We start from the raw sequence: 20,619 nt of genomic DNA, 5'->3' as shown, positions 1-20,619 counted from the left end.
GCTGGTGAGCAATGTAATACACATCTTGCAGAGTTGGTTTTTTAAAAAAACCTCGCACAAGTCTGATTGCACTCGTGGAGAATCAAGTATCTTAATACAGTGAAAAAAAATGTGATGTACAGTGTCAATACTTAAATAACTTCCTCATGATTGTTGGTTGTGTATTATACCATTGGATCCACTACAAATCTATTGCACTTAGGTTATTTATACAGCTGGGATACCTGGTGGGGAGTATTATCTGGTTATATTTCGGGTACAGACTGGGTCATAGGAGTACTCTCAAATGTAAGGTTACTTCCCTCCCCAGACAAGAATGAAAGTATATGGAATGTATAAATATTCAATATTGCATTTATGTAGCGCTTTCCAAGCTTCACCCTACACAAATTTCAACTTTTAAAACCTTCGCTGCCCCCATTCTGTCGCCCACACAGTCCCATTAGCCCATAATGCGTCCTTCACGACCTCCACTGGCTCCCTGTCCTCCATTGTAATGAATTCAAAATCCTTGTCCTCATTTACAAACCAGAACCACAAAACCATTTGGTTATCTCAGGTTTTCCATCTTGCTCTGCATACAAAGGTTATCTGTTAATATATCTTCCTTCTACACAAAAGGACATGGGTTACTATCAGATACTCGCACTGACGTTCCAACTTCAGTAAACCTACCCTGATAACAGTAAAGGTTTTACTGGTGAAAATGATATAGATATAACAGTGCAATAACATACTGCCGAGCTCAATAGAACCTCAATGGTTTATAGCAAAACGTTTGACAAGACTGGAAGAACAGGGAGGGGGCAATGTGCTGGAAGCCAGAGTTTAAAGGTTATGCGGTAATACTAGGGCTGAAGGAGATTTGTGTGGGGAGGGGGGGGAGTTGACTTGGTTTTGGGGGGATTTGTGAATGAGAAGGGATTTTGAGGGTCAGAGGTCCAAATTTAGGTGAGTTGCAATGTGGGCAGCGAAGATTAGGATGATTTGGAGCTCATGTAGGTTGCAGTGTTCCCTCTAATTTTTGGGGCGGGCCGCATGGCTTCTTTAACGCATATGCGGAGGGACTCCGGATGGAAGCATAGTTTGTATCGTCGTATGTGCAAATTCACAGGATGCTGTCATTTCTGCTGAATTTCTGCCCCACTGCATTGCTTTAAAGGAACCAAATGCCCCAGGTGATCCTAGGATGCTGAGGGAGGTTAAGGACAAAATCGCGGATGTACTGGCCATAATATTCCAATTCTCCTTAGTGGTGGTGCCAGGGGACTCGAGAATTGCAAATGTTACACCCTTGTTCAAAAAAGGATGTAAGGATAAACCAAGCGACTACAGGCCAGTCATTTTAACCTCTGTAATAGGGAAGCTTTTAGAAACGATAATTTGGGACAAAATTAAGAGTCACTTGGGCAAGTGTAGATTAATTAAGGAATGCCAGCACGGATTTGTTTCAGGCAAATCGCATTTAACTAACTCTATTGAGTTTTTCAATGAGGTAACAGAGAGAGTTGATGATGGCAATGCACTTTACGTGTGTACATGGACTTCCAAAAGGTGTTTGATAATGTGAAAGAAAGACTTGCCTTTCACGACCACCAGATGTCTCAAAGTGCTTTACAGCCAATGAAGTATTTTTGGAGTGTAGTCACTGTTGTAATGTGGGAAACACGGCAGCCAATCTGCGCACAACAAGCTCCCACAAACAGCAGTGTGATACTGACCAAATAATCTATTTTTGTTGTGTTGATTGAGGGATAAATATAGGCCACCACACCAGCGATAACTCCCCTGCAGTTTTTCAAAATAGTGCCATAGGATCTTTTACGTCCACTGCAGAGAGCAGATGGGGCCTCCGTTTACATAAAAACATAAGAACATAAGAAATAGGAGTAGACCATACGGCCCCACGAGCCTGCTCCGCCATTTATTACGATCATGGCTGATCCGATCATGGACTCGGGTCCACTTCTCTACCCGCTCTCCATAACCTCTTATTTCCTTATCGTTTAAGAAACTGTCTATTTCTGTCTTAAATTTATTCAATGTCGCAGCTTCCACAGCTCTCTCAGGCAGCGAATTCCACAGATCCACAACCCTCAGAGAAGAAATTTCTCCTCATCTCAGTTTTAAATGGGTAGCCCCTTATTCTAAGATTGTGACCCTCTAGTTCTAGTCTCCCCCATCAGTGGAAACATCCTCTCTGCATCCACCCCGTCAAGCCCTCTCATTGGGGTCAAGTTTCAGCCTGAGTTGCTCCTATTTTTTTTGGAGCAACTAGTTTAGAATGGAGTATCTTAGAAATTGCAATTCTCGGCATTTAGTTTGCTCCAGTTCTAATGAGTTAGAACAGTTTCATTTTAGAACAGATTTTTTTTTTCAACAGGGGGCGTGTCCGGCTACTTACACCTGTTTTGCAAGTTTAGGCAGCGAAAACTTACTCCAAACTAACCTAGAATGGAGTAAGTGTAGATTTTTGTACACTCAGAAAAACTTTGCCTACGCTTAAAAATCAGGCATAAGGAAGAGAGATGGGGAGGGAAGTTTACAAACATGAAACACATCACTTTTACAAAAAGAGCCATCATCAATAATACATGATAGATAAATCAATAAATCAACCAATAAATCAATCCAAAAAAAATGTAAAATAATTTAAAAATCAATAAATAAAAAATTAAGTTTCTACTCCCCGACTGCAGCATCGGGCCCCCACCCCCAGTGTGTCTTTCTCTCTGTCTCTGTCAGTGTCTTGGTGTTTGTGACAGCGAGGGATGGAGGAAGGGGGGAGGAGAGGGAGTGAGGGGAGGAGAGAAGAGAAGGGAGAGGAGAGGGGGGGGGAGAGAAGGGAGAGGAGAGGGGGGGAGGGGAGAGGAGAGGGGGGGGAGAGAAGGGAGAGGAGAGGGGGGGAGAAGGGAGAGGGGAGAGGAGAGGGGGGGGGAGAAGGGAGAGGAGAGAGGGGGAGAAGGGAGAGGAGAGAGGGGGAGAAGGGAGAGGAGAGGAGAGGGGGGGAGAAGGGAGAGGAGAGGAGGGTGGGGGGAAGGGAGAGGAGAGGAGGGTGGGGGGAAGGGAGAGGAGAGGAGGGTGGGGGGAAGGGAGAGGAGAGGAGGGTGGGGGGAAGGGAGAGGAGAGGAGGGTGGGGGGAAGGGAGAGGAGAGGAGGGTGGGGGGAAGGGAGAGGAGAGGAGGGTGGGGGGAAGGGAGAGGAGAGGAGGGTGGGGGGAAGGGAGAGGAGAGGAGGGTGGGGGGAAGGGAGAGGAGAGGAGGGTGGGGGGAAGGGAGAGGAGAGGAGGGTGGGGGGAAGGGAGAGGAGAGGAGGGTGGGGGGAAGGGAGAGGAGAGGAGGGTGGGGGGAAGGGAGAGGAGAGGAGGGTGGTAGGGGGGGGGAGGGGAAGAGAGGGGTGGGGGGAAGGAGAGGAGAGGAGAGGAGGGTAGGGGGGGAGAGGAGGGAAGGGAGAGGAGAGGGGGGGAGAAAGGAGAGAAGAGGAGAGGAGGGGAAGAGGCGGGAGGGGGGGAAGGAGGAGGGCAGAGGAGAGGGAGGGGGGGCAGAGGAGGAGGGAGGGGGGGGAGGAGAGGGGAGGGGGGGCAGAGGAGAGGGGAGGGGGGGCAGAGGAGAGGGGAGGGGGGGCAGAGGAGAGGGGAGGGGGGCAGAGGAGAGGGGAAGGGGGCAGAGGAGAGGGGAAGGGGGCAGAGGAGAGGAGAGAGGGGGAAAGGGGGAGGGGGGATGGGAAGGAGGAGAGGAGGGGGGGGAGGAGAGGAGAGTGGGGGAAGGACGGTTGAACAGGTTCCCACTGGTTCTGTAGTTTAGTTCCATTCCAGCGGGGAACTTGAGTGTGAGGTGGAGCATTGCAGCGAGGAAGATCGAGAAGAGGGTTGGCGCCATATAATTTCAATATAGATAAGTGTGAGGTGGTGCATTTTGTTAGGAGGAATAAGGAGGTTACCTGCTCCTTGGAATATAAGAGTCTAAATGGAGTAGAGGTGCAAAGGGATCTGCGGTATAGATTCACAAATCATTAAAAGTAGCAACGCAGGTTAAAAAAGGCCATAAAAGTGCAAATAAAGCACTTTCTCGAAGAATAGAGTTCAAAAGCAGAAAATTTATGTGAAATCTGTATCAAACCTGTCTGTCTCATGATTTGAGATGGTGCGGTGGCATCATGGCATTACTGTACATATGCTTTTAAGTGATTGCTTTCGTTGTAAAAGTTGTAAAATTTGCCCACTGACGAAAAGGTCACGTTCAAACATGTTCATGGTCCACTCAGTACCAAAAATAACTAGGGGGAACATTGACCAGGAACACTGCTTTTCTTCTTGTATATTAATGACTTGAACTTGGGAGTACAGGGCACAATTTCAAAATTTGCAGATGACACAAAACTTGGAAATATAATGAACAGTGAGGAGGATAGCAATAGGCTTCAAGAAGACATAGACAGTGTGGTGAAATGGGTGGACACGTGGCAGATGAAATTTAACGCAGAAAAGTGAGAAGTGATACATTTAGGTAGGAAGACCAAGGAGAGGCAATATAAACTAAAGGGTACAATCTGAAAGGGGGTGCATGAATAGACAGACCTGGGGGTATATGTGTACAAATCATTGAAGGTGGTAGGGTAGGTTGAGAAAGCAGTTTAAAAAGCAAACTGTATACTGGGCTATATAAATAGAGGCAGAGTACAAAAGCAAGTAAGTTATGATGTATAAAACACTGGTTCAGCCTCAACTGGAGTATTGTGCCAAATTCTGGGCGCCGCACTTTGGGAGGCATGTGAAGGCCTTGGCGAGGGTGCAGAAAAGATTTACGAGAATAATTCCAGGGATGAGGGACTTCAGTTACATAGGTAGACTAGAGAAGCTGGGCTTGTTCGCCTTAAAGTGGAGAAAGTTGAGAGGAAATTTGATGGAAGTAGTCAAAATCATGAGGTGTCTAAACAGAGTAGATAGAGAAACTGTTCCCATGGGCAGAAGGGTTAAGAACCAGCAGACACAATTTAAGGTGAGTGGCAAAAGAACCAAAGGCGATGAGGTAAAACGTTTTTACGCAGCGAGTGGTTAGGATCTGGAATGTACTGCCTGAAAGGGTGGTGGAGGCAGACTCAATTGTGGCTTTCAAAAGGGAATTGGATAAGTACCTGAAGGATAAAGATTTGAAGGGTTATAGGGAAAGGACAGGGAAGTGGGATGAGCTGCAGTGCTCTTGCAGAGAGCCGGCACAGGCGCGACAGGCCAAATGGCGGCCTCCTGTGCTGTAACCATTCTATGATTAGATTTTCAACAAGATTCAGAATTGGGAGATTGAGAGGTACCTCTGGTCCAGCTGACTTCTTAGTTAATATGGAGATCTTCGCCTTCCCTCCTGCAGTGGCACTGGGCTTTGCTTGTGGTCCACCAGGCGCAGGGCAAATCACTTCCCAATGCACTGCCTTTTAAATATTTTTACTGAAGTCTGCTTGCAGAGAGTGAGTTCCAAGAGCCTGAGAAAGGGATATGCGCATAAATTATCATGTTTTTCTTCCTGCACAATATTCAATATTTGAGTTTAAAAAAAAATTGTTCATGGGATGTGGACGTCGCTGGCAAGGCCAGCATTTAATGCCCATCCATAATTGCCCTTGAGAAGGTGGTGATGAGCTGCCTTCTAGAACCGCTGCAGTCCTTGTGGTAAAGGTTCTCCCACAGTGCTGTTACAGAGGGAGTTCCAGGATTTTGACCCCGCGACGATGCAGGAATGCCCGATATACTTCCAAGTCAGGATGGTGTGTGAATTGGAGGGGGAGCTTGGAGGTGGTGATGTTCCCATGCACCTGCTGCCCTGGTCCTGCTAGGCAGTATAGGTCACAGGTTTGGGAGGTGCTGCTGAAGAAGCCTTGGCGATTTCCTGCAGTGCATCTTGTAGATGGGACACACTGCAACCATGGTGCGCCAGTGGTGAAGGGAATGAATGTTTAAGGTAGTGGATGGGGTGCCAATCAAGCGAGCTGCCTTGTTCTGGATGATGTCGAGCTTCTTGAGTGTTGTTGGAGCTGCACTCATCCAGGCCAGTGGCGAATATTCCATCACATTCCTGACTTGTGCCTTGTAGATGGTGGAAAGGCTTTGAGGAGTCAGGAGGTGAGACACGCCGCAGAATACCCAGCCTTTGACCTGTTCTTGTTGCCACAGTATTTGTGTAGCTGGTCCCCCAGGATGTTGGGGGATTCAGCAATGGTAATGCCATTGAATGTCAAGGGGTGGTGGTTAGACTCTTGCTTGTTGGAGATGGTCTTTGCCTGGCACTTGTTTGGCACGAATGTTACTTGTCAATTATCAACCCACGCCTCAATGTCGTTCAGGCCTTGCTGCATGTGTGCATGGACTGTTTCATTATCTGAGGCGTTGCGAATGGCACTGGATACTGTGCAGTCATCAGCGAACATCTCCACTTCCGACCTTATGATAAAGGGAAGGTCATTGATGAAGCAGCTGAAGATAGTTGGGCCTAGGACACCAGGCTGAGGAACTGCTGCAGCGATGTCCTGGGACTGGAAGGATTGACCTCCAACAGCTACAACCAAATCCCTTTGTGCTAGGTATGGCTCCAGCCATTGGAGAGTTTACCACCTGATTCCCATTGACTTCAATTTCACTAAGGCTCCTTGATGCCAGATTCTGTCAAATGCTGCCTTGATGTTAGGGGCAGTCACTCTCACCTCACCTCTGGAATTCAGTTCTTTTGTCCATGTTTGGACCAAAGCTGTAATGAGGTCTGGAGCCGAGTGGTCCTGGCAGAACCCAAACTGAGCATCGGTGAGCAGGTTATTGTTGAGGAAGTGCTGCTTGATAGCACTGTCGATGACCCCTTCCATCACTTTGCTGACAATTGAGAGTAGACTGATGGGGTGGTAATTGGCTGAACTGTATTAACCCTGCTTTTTGTGGACAAGACATACCTGGGCAGTTTTCCACATTGTCGGATAGATGCCAGTGTTGTAGCTGCACTGGAACGGCTTGGCTAGAGGCGTGGCTAGTTCTGGAGCACAAGTCTTCAACACGGCAGCCGAGATGTTGTTGGGGCCCATAGCCTTTGCTGTATCCAGTACGCTCAGCTGTTTCTTGGTATCATGTGGAGTGAAGCGAATTAGCTGAAGACTGGCTTCTGCGATGGTGGGGGCGGGTATGGATCATCCACTTGACATTTCTGGCTGAAGATGGTTGCAGACGCATCAGACTTGTCTTTTGCGCTCATGTGCTGAACTCCGCCATCATTGAGGATGGGGATATTCATGGAGCCTCCTCCAGTTAGTTGTTTAATGGTCCACCACCAGTCACGACTGGATGTGGCAGGACTGCAGAGCTTTGATCCATTGATTGTGGGATTGCTTAGCCCTGTCTATACTATGCTGCTGCTTTTTAGCATGCATATAGTCCTGTGTTGCAGCTTCCCCAGGTTGACACCTCATTTTAGGTATGCCTGGCATGTGCTTCTTCACTCCTCATTGAATCAGGGTTGGTCCCCTGGCTTGATGGTAATGGAATAGTGGTGGAAATGCCAGACTGTGAGGCTACAGATTAGAAACATAGAAAATAGGTGCAGGAGTAAGCCATTCGGCCCTTCGAGCCTGCACCACCATTCAATATGATCATGGCTGATCATGCAACATCAGTACCCCATTCCTGCTTTCTCTGCATACCCTTTGATTCCTTTAGCCGTAAAGGCCACATCTAACTCCCTTTTGAATATATCTAACGAACTGGCCTCAACAACTTTCTGTGGTAGAGAATTCCACAGGTTCACAATTCTCTGAATGAAGAAGTTTCTCCTCATCTCAGTCCTAAATGGCTTACCCCTTATCCTTCAACTGTGACCCCTGGTTCTGGACTTCCCCAACAACGGGAACATTGTTCCTGCATCTAATCTGTCCAATCCCGTCAGAATTTTATATGTTTCTATGCGATCCCCCCCCTCATTCTTCTAAATTCTAGTTGATCCAGTCTTTCTTCATGTCAATCCTGCCATCCCGGGAATCAGTCTGGTGAACCTTCGCTGCACTCCCTCAATAGCAAGAATGTCCTTCCTCAGATTAGGAGACCAAAACTGTACACAATATTCAAGGTGTGGCCTCACCAAGGCCTTGTACAACCGCAGTAAGACCTCCCTGCTCCTATATTCAAATCCTATCGCTTTGAAGGCCAACATGCCATTTGCCTTCTTTACCGCCTGCTGTACCTGCATGCCAACTTTCAATGACTGATGTACCATGACACCCAGGTCTTGTTGCACCTCCTCTTTTCCTAATCTGTCACCATTCAGATTGTTATGTATGAATAAAGAGTCTGACTAGATACTGTGAGCTCAAAGTAATGTGTGACCTTAGTCTTTATTGCAGGCCTCCAGAGTGCCTCTCCAGCCTGTGAGGCCTCCTTAAGTACAGGTCCTCCCAAGGGATTGTGGGATCCCTTAGGACTCCAGGGGATGAGCTCTCTGGTGGCTACACATGGTATTTGCAGGTTTGCAAAAAAAAAACATTTCTCCATTTCCCCCCCCTCCCCCAAAGTCAATAGTGTAACTATTTACAGGGTGAGTCGATCTGGGGCCTTTCTTTCCCTGGTTGATCATCTCGGTGCAAATGCTGGTTTTGGTGAATCGTTTGTTGGGCCCTCGCTGGGTTGCTGTGCAGCTGGCCTTGCTGGTGTGGTGAGTCCTCCTGGGCTGTTGCGGGTGATGGGTTCTGCTTCGTGGTCAACCACGGTGTTGGTTGCTACTGGTGTGTATGTTAGGGGGTCAAAGAAGGTAGGGTCTAATGTGGGTTGCTCTGGATAGTCTTTGAATCTGAGTTTGATTTGGGCCAAGTGTTTCCGGTAGATGAGTCCATTTGAAAGTTTGACCTGAAACACCCTACTCCCCTCTTTGGCCACAACAGTGCCAGGAAGCCACTTGGAACCTTGTCCATAGTTCAAAACAAATACAGGATCATTCATTTAAATTTCGCGTGACACATTTGCGTTATCATGATATGTACTTTGTTGAAGCCGCCTGCTCTCTACCTGTAGATCAGGGTGGACTAACGAGTGCCTTATCTTAAGTGTCCTTTTCATGAGCAATTCAGCGGGTGGAATCCCAGTGAGCGAGTGGGGTCTCGTGCGGTAGCTAAGCAGGACTCGGGATAGGCGAGTCTGCAGTGAGCCTTCAGTTACCCTCTTCAAGCTCTGCTTGATGGTTTGTACTGCTCTCTCTGCCTGACCATTGGATGCTGGTTTGACTGGGGCAGATGTAACATGTTTGATCCCATTACGGGTCATGAACTCTTTGAACTCGGCACTGGTGAAACATGGCCCGTTGTTGCTCACAAGGACATCAGGCAGGCCGTGCGTGGCAAACATAGAAACATAGAAACATAGAAAATAGGTGCAGGAGCAGGCCATTCAGCCCTTCTAGCCTGCACCGCCATTCAACGAGTTCATGGCTGAACATGAAACTTCAGTACCCACTTCCTGCTTTCACGCCATACCCCTTGATCCCCCGAGTACTAAGGACTTCATCTAACTCCCTTTTGAATATATTTAGTGAATTGGCCTCAACTACTTCCTGTGGTAGAGAATTCCACAGGTTCACCACTCTCTGGGTGAAGAAGTTTCTCCTTATCTCGGTCCTAAATGGCTTACCCCTTATCCTTAGACTGTGACCCCTGGTTCTGGACTTCCCCAACATTGGGAACATTCTTCCTGCATCCAACCTGTCCAAACCCGTCAGAATTTTAAACGTTTCTATGAGGTCCCCTCTCACTCTTCTGAACTCCAGTGAATACAAGCCCAGTTGATTCAGTCTTTCTTGATAGGTCAGTCCCACCATCCCGGGAATCAGTCTGGTGAATCTTCGCTGCACTCCCTCAACAGCAAGTATGTCATTCCTCAAGTTAGGAGACCAAAACTGTACACAATACTCCAGGTGTGGCCTCACCAAGGCCCTGTACAACTGTAGCAACACCTCCCTGCCCTTGTACTCAAATCCCCTCGCTATGAAGGCCAACATGCCATTTGCTTTCTTAACCGCCTGCTGTACCTGCATGCCAACCTTCAATGACTGATGTACCATGACACCCAGGTCTCGTTGCACCTTCCCTTTTCCTAATCTGTCACCATTCAGATAATAGTCTGTCTCTCTGTTTTTACCACCAAAGTGGATAACCTCACATTTATCCACATTATACTTCATCTGCCACGCATTTGCCCACTCACCTAACCTATCCAAGTCACTCTGTAGCCTCATAGCATCCTCCTCGCAGCTCACACTGCCACCCAACTTAGTGTCATCCGCAAATTTGGAGATACTACATTTAATCCCTTCGTCTAAATCATTAATGTATAATGTAAACAGCTGGGGCCCCAGCACAGAACCCTGCGGTACCCCACTAGTCACTGCCTGCCATTCCGAAAAGTACCCATTTACTCCTACTCTTTGCTTCCTGTCTGACAACCAGTTCTCAATCCACGTCAGCACACTACCCCCAATCCCATGTGCTTTAACTTTGCACATTAATCTCCTGTGTGGGACCTTGTCGAAAGCCTTCTGAAAGTCCAAATATACCACATCAACTGGTACTCCTTTGTCCACTTTATTGGAAACATCCTCAAAAAATTCCAGAAGATTTGTCAAGCATGATCTCCCTTTTACAAATCCATGCTGACTTGGACCTATCATGTCACCATTTTCCAAATGCGCTGCTATGACATCCTTAATAATTGATTCCATCATTTTACCCACTACTGAGGTCAGGCTGACCGGTCTATAATTCCCTGCTTTCTCTCTCCCTCCTTTTTTAAAAAGTGGGGTTACATTGGCTACCCTCCACTCGATAGGAACTGATCCAGAGTCAATGGAATGTTGGAAAATGACTGTCAATGCATCCGCTATTTCCAAGGCCACCTCCTTAAGTACTCTGGGATGCAGTCCATCAGGCCCTGGGGATTTATCGGCCTTCAATCCCATCAATTTCCCCAACACAATTTCCCGACTAATAAAGATTTCCCTCAGTTCCTCCTCTTTAATAGACCCTCTGACCACTTTTATATCCGGAAGGTTGTTTGTGTCCTCCTTAGTGAATACTGAACCAAAGTACTTGTTCAATTGGTCTGCCATTTCTTTGTTCCCCGTTATGACTTCCCCTGATTCTGACTGCAGGGGACCTACGTTTGTTTTTACTAACCTCTTTCTCTTTACATACCTATAGAAACTTTTGCAATCCACCTTAATGTTCCCTGCAAGCTTCTTCTCGTACTCCATTTTCCCTGCCCTAATCAAACCCTTTGTCCTCCTCTGCTGAGTTCTAAATTTCTCCCAGTCCTCAGGTTCGCTGCTATTTCTGGCCAATTTGTATGCCACTTCCTTGGCTTTAATACTATCCCTGATTTCCCTAGATAGCCACGGTTGAGCCACCTTCCCTTTTTTATTTTTACGCCAGACAGGAATGTACAATTGTTGTAATTCATCCATGCGTTCTCTAAATGTCTGCCATTGCCCATCCACAGTCAACCCCTTAAGTATCATTAGCCAATCTATCTTAGCCAATTCATGCCTCATACCTTCAAAGTTACCCTTCTTTAAGTTCTGGACCATGGTCTCTGAATTAACTGTTTCATTCTCCATCCTAATGCAGAATTCCACCATATTATGGTCACTCTTCCCCAAGGGGCCTCGCACAATGAGATTGCTAATTAATCCTCTCTCATTACACAACACCCAGTCTAAGATGGCCTCCCCCCTAGTTGGTTCCTCGACATATTGGTCTAGAAAACCATCCCTTATGCATTCCAGGAAATCCTCCTCCACCGTATTGCTTCCAGTTTGGCTAGCCCAATCTATGTGCATATTAAAGTCACCCATTATAACTGCTGCACCTTTATTGCATGCACTCCTAATTTCCTGTTTGATGCCCTCCCCAACATCACTACTACTGTTTGGAGGTCTGTACACAACTCCCACTAACGATTTTTGCCCTTTAGTGTTCTGCAGCTCCACCCATATAGATTCCACATCATCCAAGCTAATGTCTTTCCTAACTATTGCATTAATCTCCTCTTTAACCAGTAATGCTACCCCACCTCCTTTTCCTTTTATTCTATCCTTCCTGAATGTTGAATACCCCTGGATGTTGAGTTCCCAGCCCTGATCATCCTGGAGCCACGTCTCCGTAATCCCAATCACATCATATTTGTTAACATCTATTTGCACAATTAATTCATCCACCTTATTGCGGATACTCCTTGCATTAAGACACAAAGCCTTCAGGCTTGTTTTTTTAACACCCTTTGTCCTTTTAGAATTTTGCTGTACAGTGGCCCTTTTTGTTCTTTGCCTTGGGTTTCTCTGCCCTCCACTTTTCCTCATCTCCTTTCTGTCTTTTGCTTTTGCTTCCTTTTTGTCTCCCTCTGTCTCCCTGTATAGGTTCCCATCCCCCTGCAATATTAGTTTAACTCCTCCCCAACAGCACTAGCAAACACTCCCCCTAGGACATTGGTTCCGGACCTGCCCAGGTGCAGACCGTCCGGTTTGTACTGGTCCCACCTCCCCCAGAACCGGTTCCAATGCCCCAAGAATTTGAATCCCTCCCTGCTGCACCACTGCTCAAGCCATGTATTCATCTGCGCTATCCTGCGATTCCTACTCTGACTAGCACGTGGCACTGGTAGCAATCCCGAGATTACTACTTTTGAGGTCCTACTTTTTAATTTAGCTCCTAGCTCCTTAAATTCTTTTCGTAGGACCTCATCCCTTTTTTTACCTATGTCGTTGGTACCAATGTGCACCACGACAACTGGCTGTTCTCCCTCCCATTTCAGAATGTCCTGCACCCGCTCCGAGACATCCTTGACCCTTGCACCAGGGAGGCAACATACCATCCTGGAGTCTCGGTTGCGTCCGCAGAAACGCCTATCTATTCCCCTCACCATCGAATCCCCTATCACTATCGCGCTCCCACTCTTTTTCCTGCCCTCCTTTGCAGCAGAGCCACCTACGGTGCCATGAACTTGGCTGCTGCTGCCCTCCCCTGATGAGTCATCCTCCCCAACAGTACTCAAAGCAGTGTATCTGTTTTGCAGGGGGATGACCACAGGGGACTCCTGCACTATCTTTCTTGCACTGCTCTTCCTGTTGGTCTTCCATTCCATATCTGGCTGTGGACCCTTCTCCTGCGGTAAGACCAACTCACTACACGTGATACTCACGTCATTCTCAGCATCGTGGATGCTCCAGAGTGAATCCACCTTCAGCTCCAATTCTGCAACGCGGACCGTCAAGAGCTCGAGGCGGATACACTTCCCACACACGTAGTCGTCAGGGACACTGGAAGTGTCCCCGAGTTCCCGCATGGTACAGGAGGAGCATATCACATGACTGAGCTCTCCTGCCATGTCTTAACCTTAGATACCCTTAAATTGGTAATAACAATGTTATAGTTCACTTACTGATATAAAAAATAAAAGAAAAGCTACTCACCCAACACCAGCCAATCACTTACCCCATTGGCTGTGACGTCACTTTTTGATTACTTTCTACTTCTATTTTGCTTTCTCTCCCGCTGTAGCTGCACCAGTATGCTTTTGACAGGTCGCTCCCCTCTCACCAACTGCCGCTGGCTCTCGATCTCCCGCTGGGCTTTTGACAGGTCGCTCCCCTCTCACCAACTGCCGCTGGCTCTCGATCTCCCGCTGGGCTTTTGACAGGTCGCTCCCCTCTCACCAACTGCCGCTGGCTCGATCTCCCGCTGGGCTTTTGACAGGTCGCTCCCCTCTCACCAACTGCCGCTGGCTCGATCTCCCGCTGGGCTTTTGACAGGTCGCTCCCCTCTCACCAACTGCCGCTGGCTCGATCTCCCGCTGGGCTTTTGACAGGTCGCTCCCCTCTCACCAACTGCCGCTGGCTCGATCTCCCGCTGGGCTTTTGACAGGTCGCTCCCCTCTCACCAACTGCCGCTGGCTCGATCTCCCGCTGGGCTTTTGACAGGTCGCTCCCCTCTCACCAACTGCCGCTGGCTCGATCTCCCGCTGGGCTTTTGACAGGTCGCTCCCCTCTCACCAACTGCCGCTGGCTCGATCTCCCGCTGGGCTTTTGACAGGTCGCTCCCCTCTCACCAACTGCCGCTGGCTCGATCTCCCGCTGGGCTTTTGACAGGTCGCTCCCCTCTCACCAACTGCCGCTGGCTCGATCTCCCGCTGGGCTTTTGACAGGTCGCTCCCCTCTCACCAACTGCCGCTGGCTCGATCTCCCGCTGGGCTTTTGACAGGTCGCTCCCCTCTCACCAACTGCCGCTGGCTCGATCTCCCGCTGGGCTTTTGACAGGTCGCTCCCCTCTCACCAACTGCCGCTGGCTCGATCTCCCGCTGGGCTTTTGACAGGTCGCTCCCCTCTCACCAACTGCCGCTGGCTCGATCTCCCGCTGGGCTTTTGACAGGTCGCTCCCCTCTCACCAACATGGCCCGCAGGCTTTCAGTGGTGGCAGCGGACGTGCTTGCCGACATTATCTCACATTCAATCCCCACTTAGAGTATGCATCTACAACCACTAGGAACATTTTACCCAAAAACGGGCCTGCATGGTCAACATGGTCCCTGGACCACAGTTTGGAGGGCCAAGACCATAAACTTAGTGGCGTCTCCTTGGGTACATTGCTTAACTGCGAGCATGCGTTACATTTGTACACGCAGGACTCTTAGTCCGCATCGATACCGGGCCACCACGTGGGATCTGGCTATCGATTTCACCATTACAATGCCTGGGTGAGTACTATGGAGATCACTGACGAAAGTGTCCCTGCTCTTCTTGGGGACCACTACCCGATTACCCCACAGAAGGCAGTCTGCCTGTATAGACATTTCATCTTTGCGCCGCTGGTACGGCTTTATCTCTTCCTGCATTTCCAATTGGGACACTGGACCAGCTCCCGTGAAGCACCCAATTTTTTACTAGGGACAGTAAGGGGTCCTGGCTCGTCCAGGTTCTAATCTGTCGGGCTGTAACGGGTGATTGCTCACTCTCAAATGCTTCCATTACCATGACTAAATCTGCGGGCTGTGCCATTTCCGCCCCCGTGGTGGGCAGTGGCAGCCTACTGAGAGCATTGGCACAGTTTTCTGTGCCTGGCCTATGGCGGATGGCATAGTTGTATGTGGACAACATGAGCGCCCATCTCTGGATGCGGGCTGATGCATTTGTATTTATCCCCTTACTTTTGGGAAAATAGAGCTCTCAGTGGCTTATGGTCAGTTTCCAATTCAAATTTGAGCCCAAACAGATATTGATGCATTTTCTTTACCCCATATACACATGCTAACGCTTCTTTTTCAATCATGCTGTAGGCTCTCTCAGCCTTAGACAGACTTCTGGATGCATAAGCAACCAGTTGCAATTTCCCAGATTCATTAGCTTGTTGCAATAGACACCCGACCCCGTACTACAACGCATCACATGCTAGTACCAAACGCTTACATAAGAACAGAAGAATTAGGAACAGGAGTAGGCCATCTCGCCCCTCGAGCCTGCTCCGCCACTCAACAAGATCATGGCTGATCTGGCTGTGGACTCAGCTCCACTTACCCGCCCGCTCCCCATAACCCTTAATTCCCTTATTCGTTAAAAATCTATCTATCTGTGATTTGAATACATTCAATGAGCTAGCCTCAACTGCTTCCTTGGGCAGAGAATTCCACAGATTCAAAACCCTCCTGGGAGAAGAAATTCCTTCTCAACTCGGTTTTAAATTGGCTCCCCCGTATTTTGAGGCTGTGCCCCCTAGTTCTAGTCTCCCCGACCAGTGGAAATAACCTCTCTGCCTCTATCTTGTCTATCCCTTTCATTATTTTAAATGTTTCTATAAGATCACCCCTCATCCTTCTGAACTCCAACGAGTAAAGACCCAGTCCAGTCAATCTAGCATCATAAGGTAACCCCCTCATCTCCGGAATCGGCCTAGTGAATCGTCTCTGTACCCCCTCCAAAGCTAGTATATCCTTCCTTAAGTAAGGTGCACGCAGTACTCCAGGTGCGGCCTCACCAATACCCTATACAGTTGCAGCATGACCTCCCTGCTTTTGTACTCCATCCTTCTCGCAATGAAGGCCAACATTCCATTCGCCTTCCTGATTACCTGCTGCACCTGCAAACTAACTTTTTGGGATTCATGCACAAGGACCCCCAGGTCCCTCTGCACCACAGCATGTTGTAATTTCTCCCCATTCAAATAATATTCCCTTTTACTGTTTTTTTTTCCCAAAATGGATGACCTTACATTATCCGACATTGTATTCCATCTGCCAAACCTTAGCCCATTCCCTTAACCTATCTAAATCTCTTGGCAGCCTCTCTACATCCTCTACACAACCCGCTTTCCCATTAATCTTTGTGTCATCTCCAAATTTTGTTACACTACACTCTGTCCCCTCTTCTAGGTCATCTATGTATATTGTAAACAGTTGTGGTCCCAGCACCGATCCCTGTGGCACACCACTAACCACCGATTTCCAACCCGAAAAGGACCCATTTATCTCGACTCTGCTTTCTGTTCGGCAGCCAATTCTCTATCCATGCTAATACATTTCCTCTGACTCCGCGTACCTTTATCTTCTGCAGTAACCTTTTGTGTGGCACCTTATCGAATGCCTTTTGGAAATCTAAATACACCACATCCATCGGTACACCACATCCATCGGTACACCTCTATCCACCATGCTCGTTATATCCTCAAAGAATTCCAGTAAGTTAGTTAAACATGATTTCCCCTTCATGAATCCATGTTGCTTGATTGCACTATTCCTATCTAGATGTCCCGCTATTTCTTCCTTAATGATAGTTTCAAGCATTTTCCCCACTACAGATGTTAAACTAACCAGCCTATAGTTACCTGCCTTTTGTCTGCCCCCTTTTTTAAACAGAGGCGTTACATTAGCTGCTTTCCAATCCACTGGTACCTCCCCAGAGTCCAGAGAATTTTGGTAGATTATAACGAATGCATCTGCTATAACTTCCGCCATCTCTTTTAATACCCTGGGGTGCATTTCATCAGGACCAGGGGACTTGTCTACCTTGAGATCTATTAGCCTGTCCAGCACCACCCCCCTAGTGATGGTGATTGTCTCAAGGTCCTCCCTTCCCACATTCCCGTGGCCAGCAATTTTTGGCATGGTTTTTGTGTCTTCCACTGTGAAGACCGAAGCAAAATAATTGTTTAAGGTCTCAGCCATTTCCACATTTCCCATTATTAAATCCCCCTTCTCATCTTCTAAGGGACCAACATTTACTTTAGTCACTCTTTTCCGTTTTATATATCGGTAAAAGCTTTTACTAACTGTTTTTATGTTTTGTGCAAGTTTACTTTCGTAATCTATCTTTCCTTTCTTTATTGCTTTCTTAGTCATTCTTTGCTGTCGTTTAAAATTTTCCCTATCTTCTAGTTTCCCTGGATCATACAACACAAGCAATTTGTTTGAGCATAACAATTTTCTAGCTTTTACAAAGGCATTTTCTTGGCTTTTACCCCATACCCATTTGTCTCCTTTACACAGTAAGGCGTGCAGTGGTTCTAACAGTGTGCTGAGACCCGGTAAGAAGTTACCAAAGTAGTTCAGGAGTCCTAGAAACAACCGCAGCTCCGTCACGTTCTGTGGCCTCGGTGCATTTTCGATTGCCTCAGTCTTCAAATCGGTGGGCCTAATGCCGTCCGCCGCGATTCTTCTCCCCAGGAACTCCACTTCAAGCGCCAGGAAAACGCACTTCGAGCATTTTAACCTGAGCCCCATGCGGTTGTGTCGATTAAGAACCTCCTCCAGGTTCTGCAAATGCTCGACTGTGTCCCATCCTGTAACCAAGATGTCATCCTGGAAGATCACCGTGCGCGGGACCAACTTCAGTAAGTTTTCCATGTTTCTCTAGAATATCGCCGCGGCTGATCGAATCCCAAACGGGCATCTGTTGTAAATGAAGAGACCTTTGTGCATGTTGATGCAGGTGAGGCCCTTCGATGATTATTCCAGTTCCTGCGTCATGTAGACCGAGGTCAAGTCCAGCTTCGTGAACGTCTTTCCACCCACCAGTGTCGCAAGAAGGTCGTCTGCCTTTGACAGTGGGTATTGATCCTGCAGGGAGAAACGATTGATAGTTACTTTGTGATTGCCACAGATTCTGACGGTGCCGTCTCCCTTGAGGACTGGAATAATTAGACTGGCCCGCTCGTTGAATTTGATCGGCGAAATGATGCACTCTCGTTGCAGCCAGTCCAGCTCGATCTCCACCTCTCTCATCATGTATGGTACTGCTCTCGCCTTGTGATGGATGGGTCGCGCCGCCGGTATTAGGTGAATCTGCACTTTTGCTCCTTGGAACGTCCCGATGCCTGGTTCGAGCAACGAGGGGAACTTGATTAAGACCTGGGCACGCGAAGTGTCGTCAGCGGACGAGAGCGCACTGACGTCGTCCCAGTTCCAGCATATCTTTCCCAGCCAGCTCCTGCCCAGCAGCGTGGGACCATCGCCCCGGTACCACTCAGTGGTAGCTTGTGCACCGCTCAATCGTGGGAGACGTTTACAGTAGCACTACCGATTACGGGAATCAGTTCCTTTGTGTAAGTTCTCAGTTTAGTGCGAATGGGAGTTAGGACTGGCCTTGGGGCCTTGCTGCACCACAATTTATCGAAAGTCTTTTTGCTCATAATGGACTGGCTCGTGCCCGTGTCCAACTCCATTGACACCGGGAGTCCATTTAATTCAACCTTCAGCATTATTGGGGGACACTTTGTGGTAAATGTGTGCACCCCATATACTTCTGCCTCCTTGGTCTGAGACTCTGGTTTGTCGTGATCCGCTGTGGATCTGTCCTCTGCAACATAGTGGTTTGCAGGGTTTGCAGCTCGCCTGCACATACATTGGAGGTGTCCCATTGTTCCACAGCCCTTGCAAATGTGTCCTTTGAAGCGACATGAATGGAAATGATGATCACCCCCGCAGCGCCAACAAGGTGTTAATGGCCTTGCATTCATCACTCTGAGACATCTGCGGACGTGCAGCTGCAGGCATGTGAGGTCTGCCCTGTACGTTGCGATTTGAAAACATCACTTTGTTCACAGTACTTGTAGCAGCACTCCTGTGCTGTGAAATTTGCTTAGTATTGTCACTGGTGGCAATGAATGCCTGGGCTATTGCTATGGCTTTACTCAAGGTTGGGGTCTCTACAGTCAAAAGTTTGCGAAGTATCACTTCATGGCCAATGCCAAGTACAAAGAAGTCCTTGAGCATATGCTCCAAATGTCCTTCAAATTCACAATGTCCTGCAAGGCGTCTCAGCTCGGCGACATAGCTCGCCACTTCCTGGCCTTCAGTACCTCGCTGTCAGAACGCTTTCCTTCGGGTTCAGATGCTCCCGGACCAGTGTGCACAAATCATCGTACGATTTCTCTGTGGGTTTCGCTGGAGCAAGCATGTTTTTCATGAGGTCATACGTTGGTGCTCTGCAGACGGTGAGGAGAATCGCCCTTCGTTTGGCAGCGTTCGCTTCTCCTTCCAGCTCGTTGGCCACGCAGTATTGGTCGAGTCGCTCCACGAAGGTTTCCCAATCATCTCCCTCCGAAAATTTCTCCAGGATGCCCACTGTTCTCTGCATCGTTGGGTTCGTCATCTGTATCTCGTCGCCAGTTGTTATGTATGAATAAAGAGTCTGACTAGATACTGTGAGCTCAAAGTAAAGTGTGACCTTAGTCTTTTATTGCAGGTCTCCAAAGTGCCTCTCCAGTCTGTGAGCCCTCTGGTGTCTACACAAGGTATTTACAGGTTTAAATATGTAACACACACAATATTCTGCCTCCTTGTTTTTGCCACCGAAGTGGATAACCTCACATTGTGGTGGAATACAATTCTGCTGCTGCTGATGGCCCACACCGCCTCATGGATGCCCAGTTTTGAGCTGCTAGATATATTCTGGATCTATCCCATTTAGCTCGGTGGTAGTGCCACACAACACAATGGAGGGTGTCCTCAGTGTGAAGGCAGGTCTTAGACTCCACAGTGACTGTGTGGTGGTCACTGCTACCAATGCTGTCATGGACAGATGCATCTGCGACAGGTAGATTGGTAAAGACGAGGTCAAGTAAGTTTTTCCCTCGTGTTGGTTCTCACCTCATGTCGCAGGCCCAATCTAGCAGTTATGTCCTTCAGGACTCGGTCAGATCGGTCAGTAGTGAAGCTACCAAAGCTACTCTTCCTAATTAGCCACCCAAAGTACATTCTGTGCCCTTGCTACTCTCAGTGCTTATTCCAATTGGTGTTCAACACGGAGGAGTACTGATTCTTCAGCTGAGGGAGGGCGGTAGGAGGTAATCAGCTCGAGGTTTCCTTGCCTATGCTTGACCTGAAGCCACTCCCTTCTGACTGTATACCACTGTGCCGCCACCCCTGGTGGGTCTCTCCTGCCGGTGGGACAGGACATACCCAGGAATGGAGATAGAGGAGTTTGGGACATTGGCTGAAAGGTATGACTCTGTGAGTACGACAATGTCAGACTGTTGTTTGACTCGTCTGTGGGACAGCACTCCCAATTTTGGCACATGTTCGCAGATGTTGGTGAGGAGGACTTTGCAGGGTCGACGAGGCTGGGTGTG

General features: G+C 48.2%; 1 protein-coding gene across 2 annotated transcripts in view; it reads left to right on the top strand.

Annotated features, from left to right (window-relative positions):
• Positions 1-20,619, top strand: part of LOC139268849 (mitochondrial fission regulator 1-like) — a 61,070-nt gene that overhangs the window by 24,649 nt on the left and 15,802 nt on the right. The gene's annotated exons all lie outside the window — the stretch shown is intronic.

The sequence above is a fragment of the Pristiophorus japonicus genome, chromosome 8 (genome assembly GCF_044704955.1).
Source record: "Pristiophorus japonicus isolate sPriJap1 chromosome 8, sPriJap1.hap1, whole genome shotgun sequence".
NCBI classification, from domain to species: domain Eukaryota; kingdom Metazoa; phylum Chordata; class Chondrichthyes; family Pristiophoridae; genus Pristiophorus; species Pristiophorus japonicus.
The sequence above is the reverse complement of the archived record's forward strand: the minus strand, read 5'-3'. Positions and strand labels throughout refer to the sequence as shown.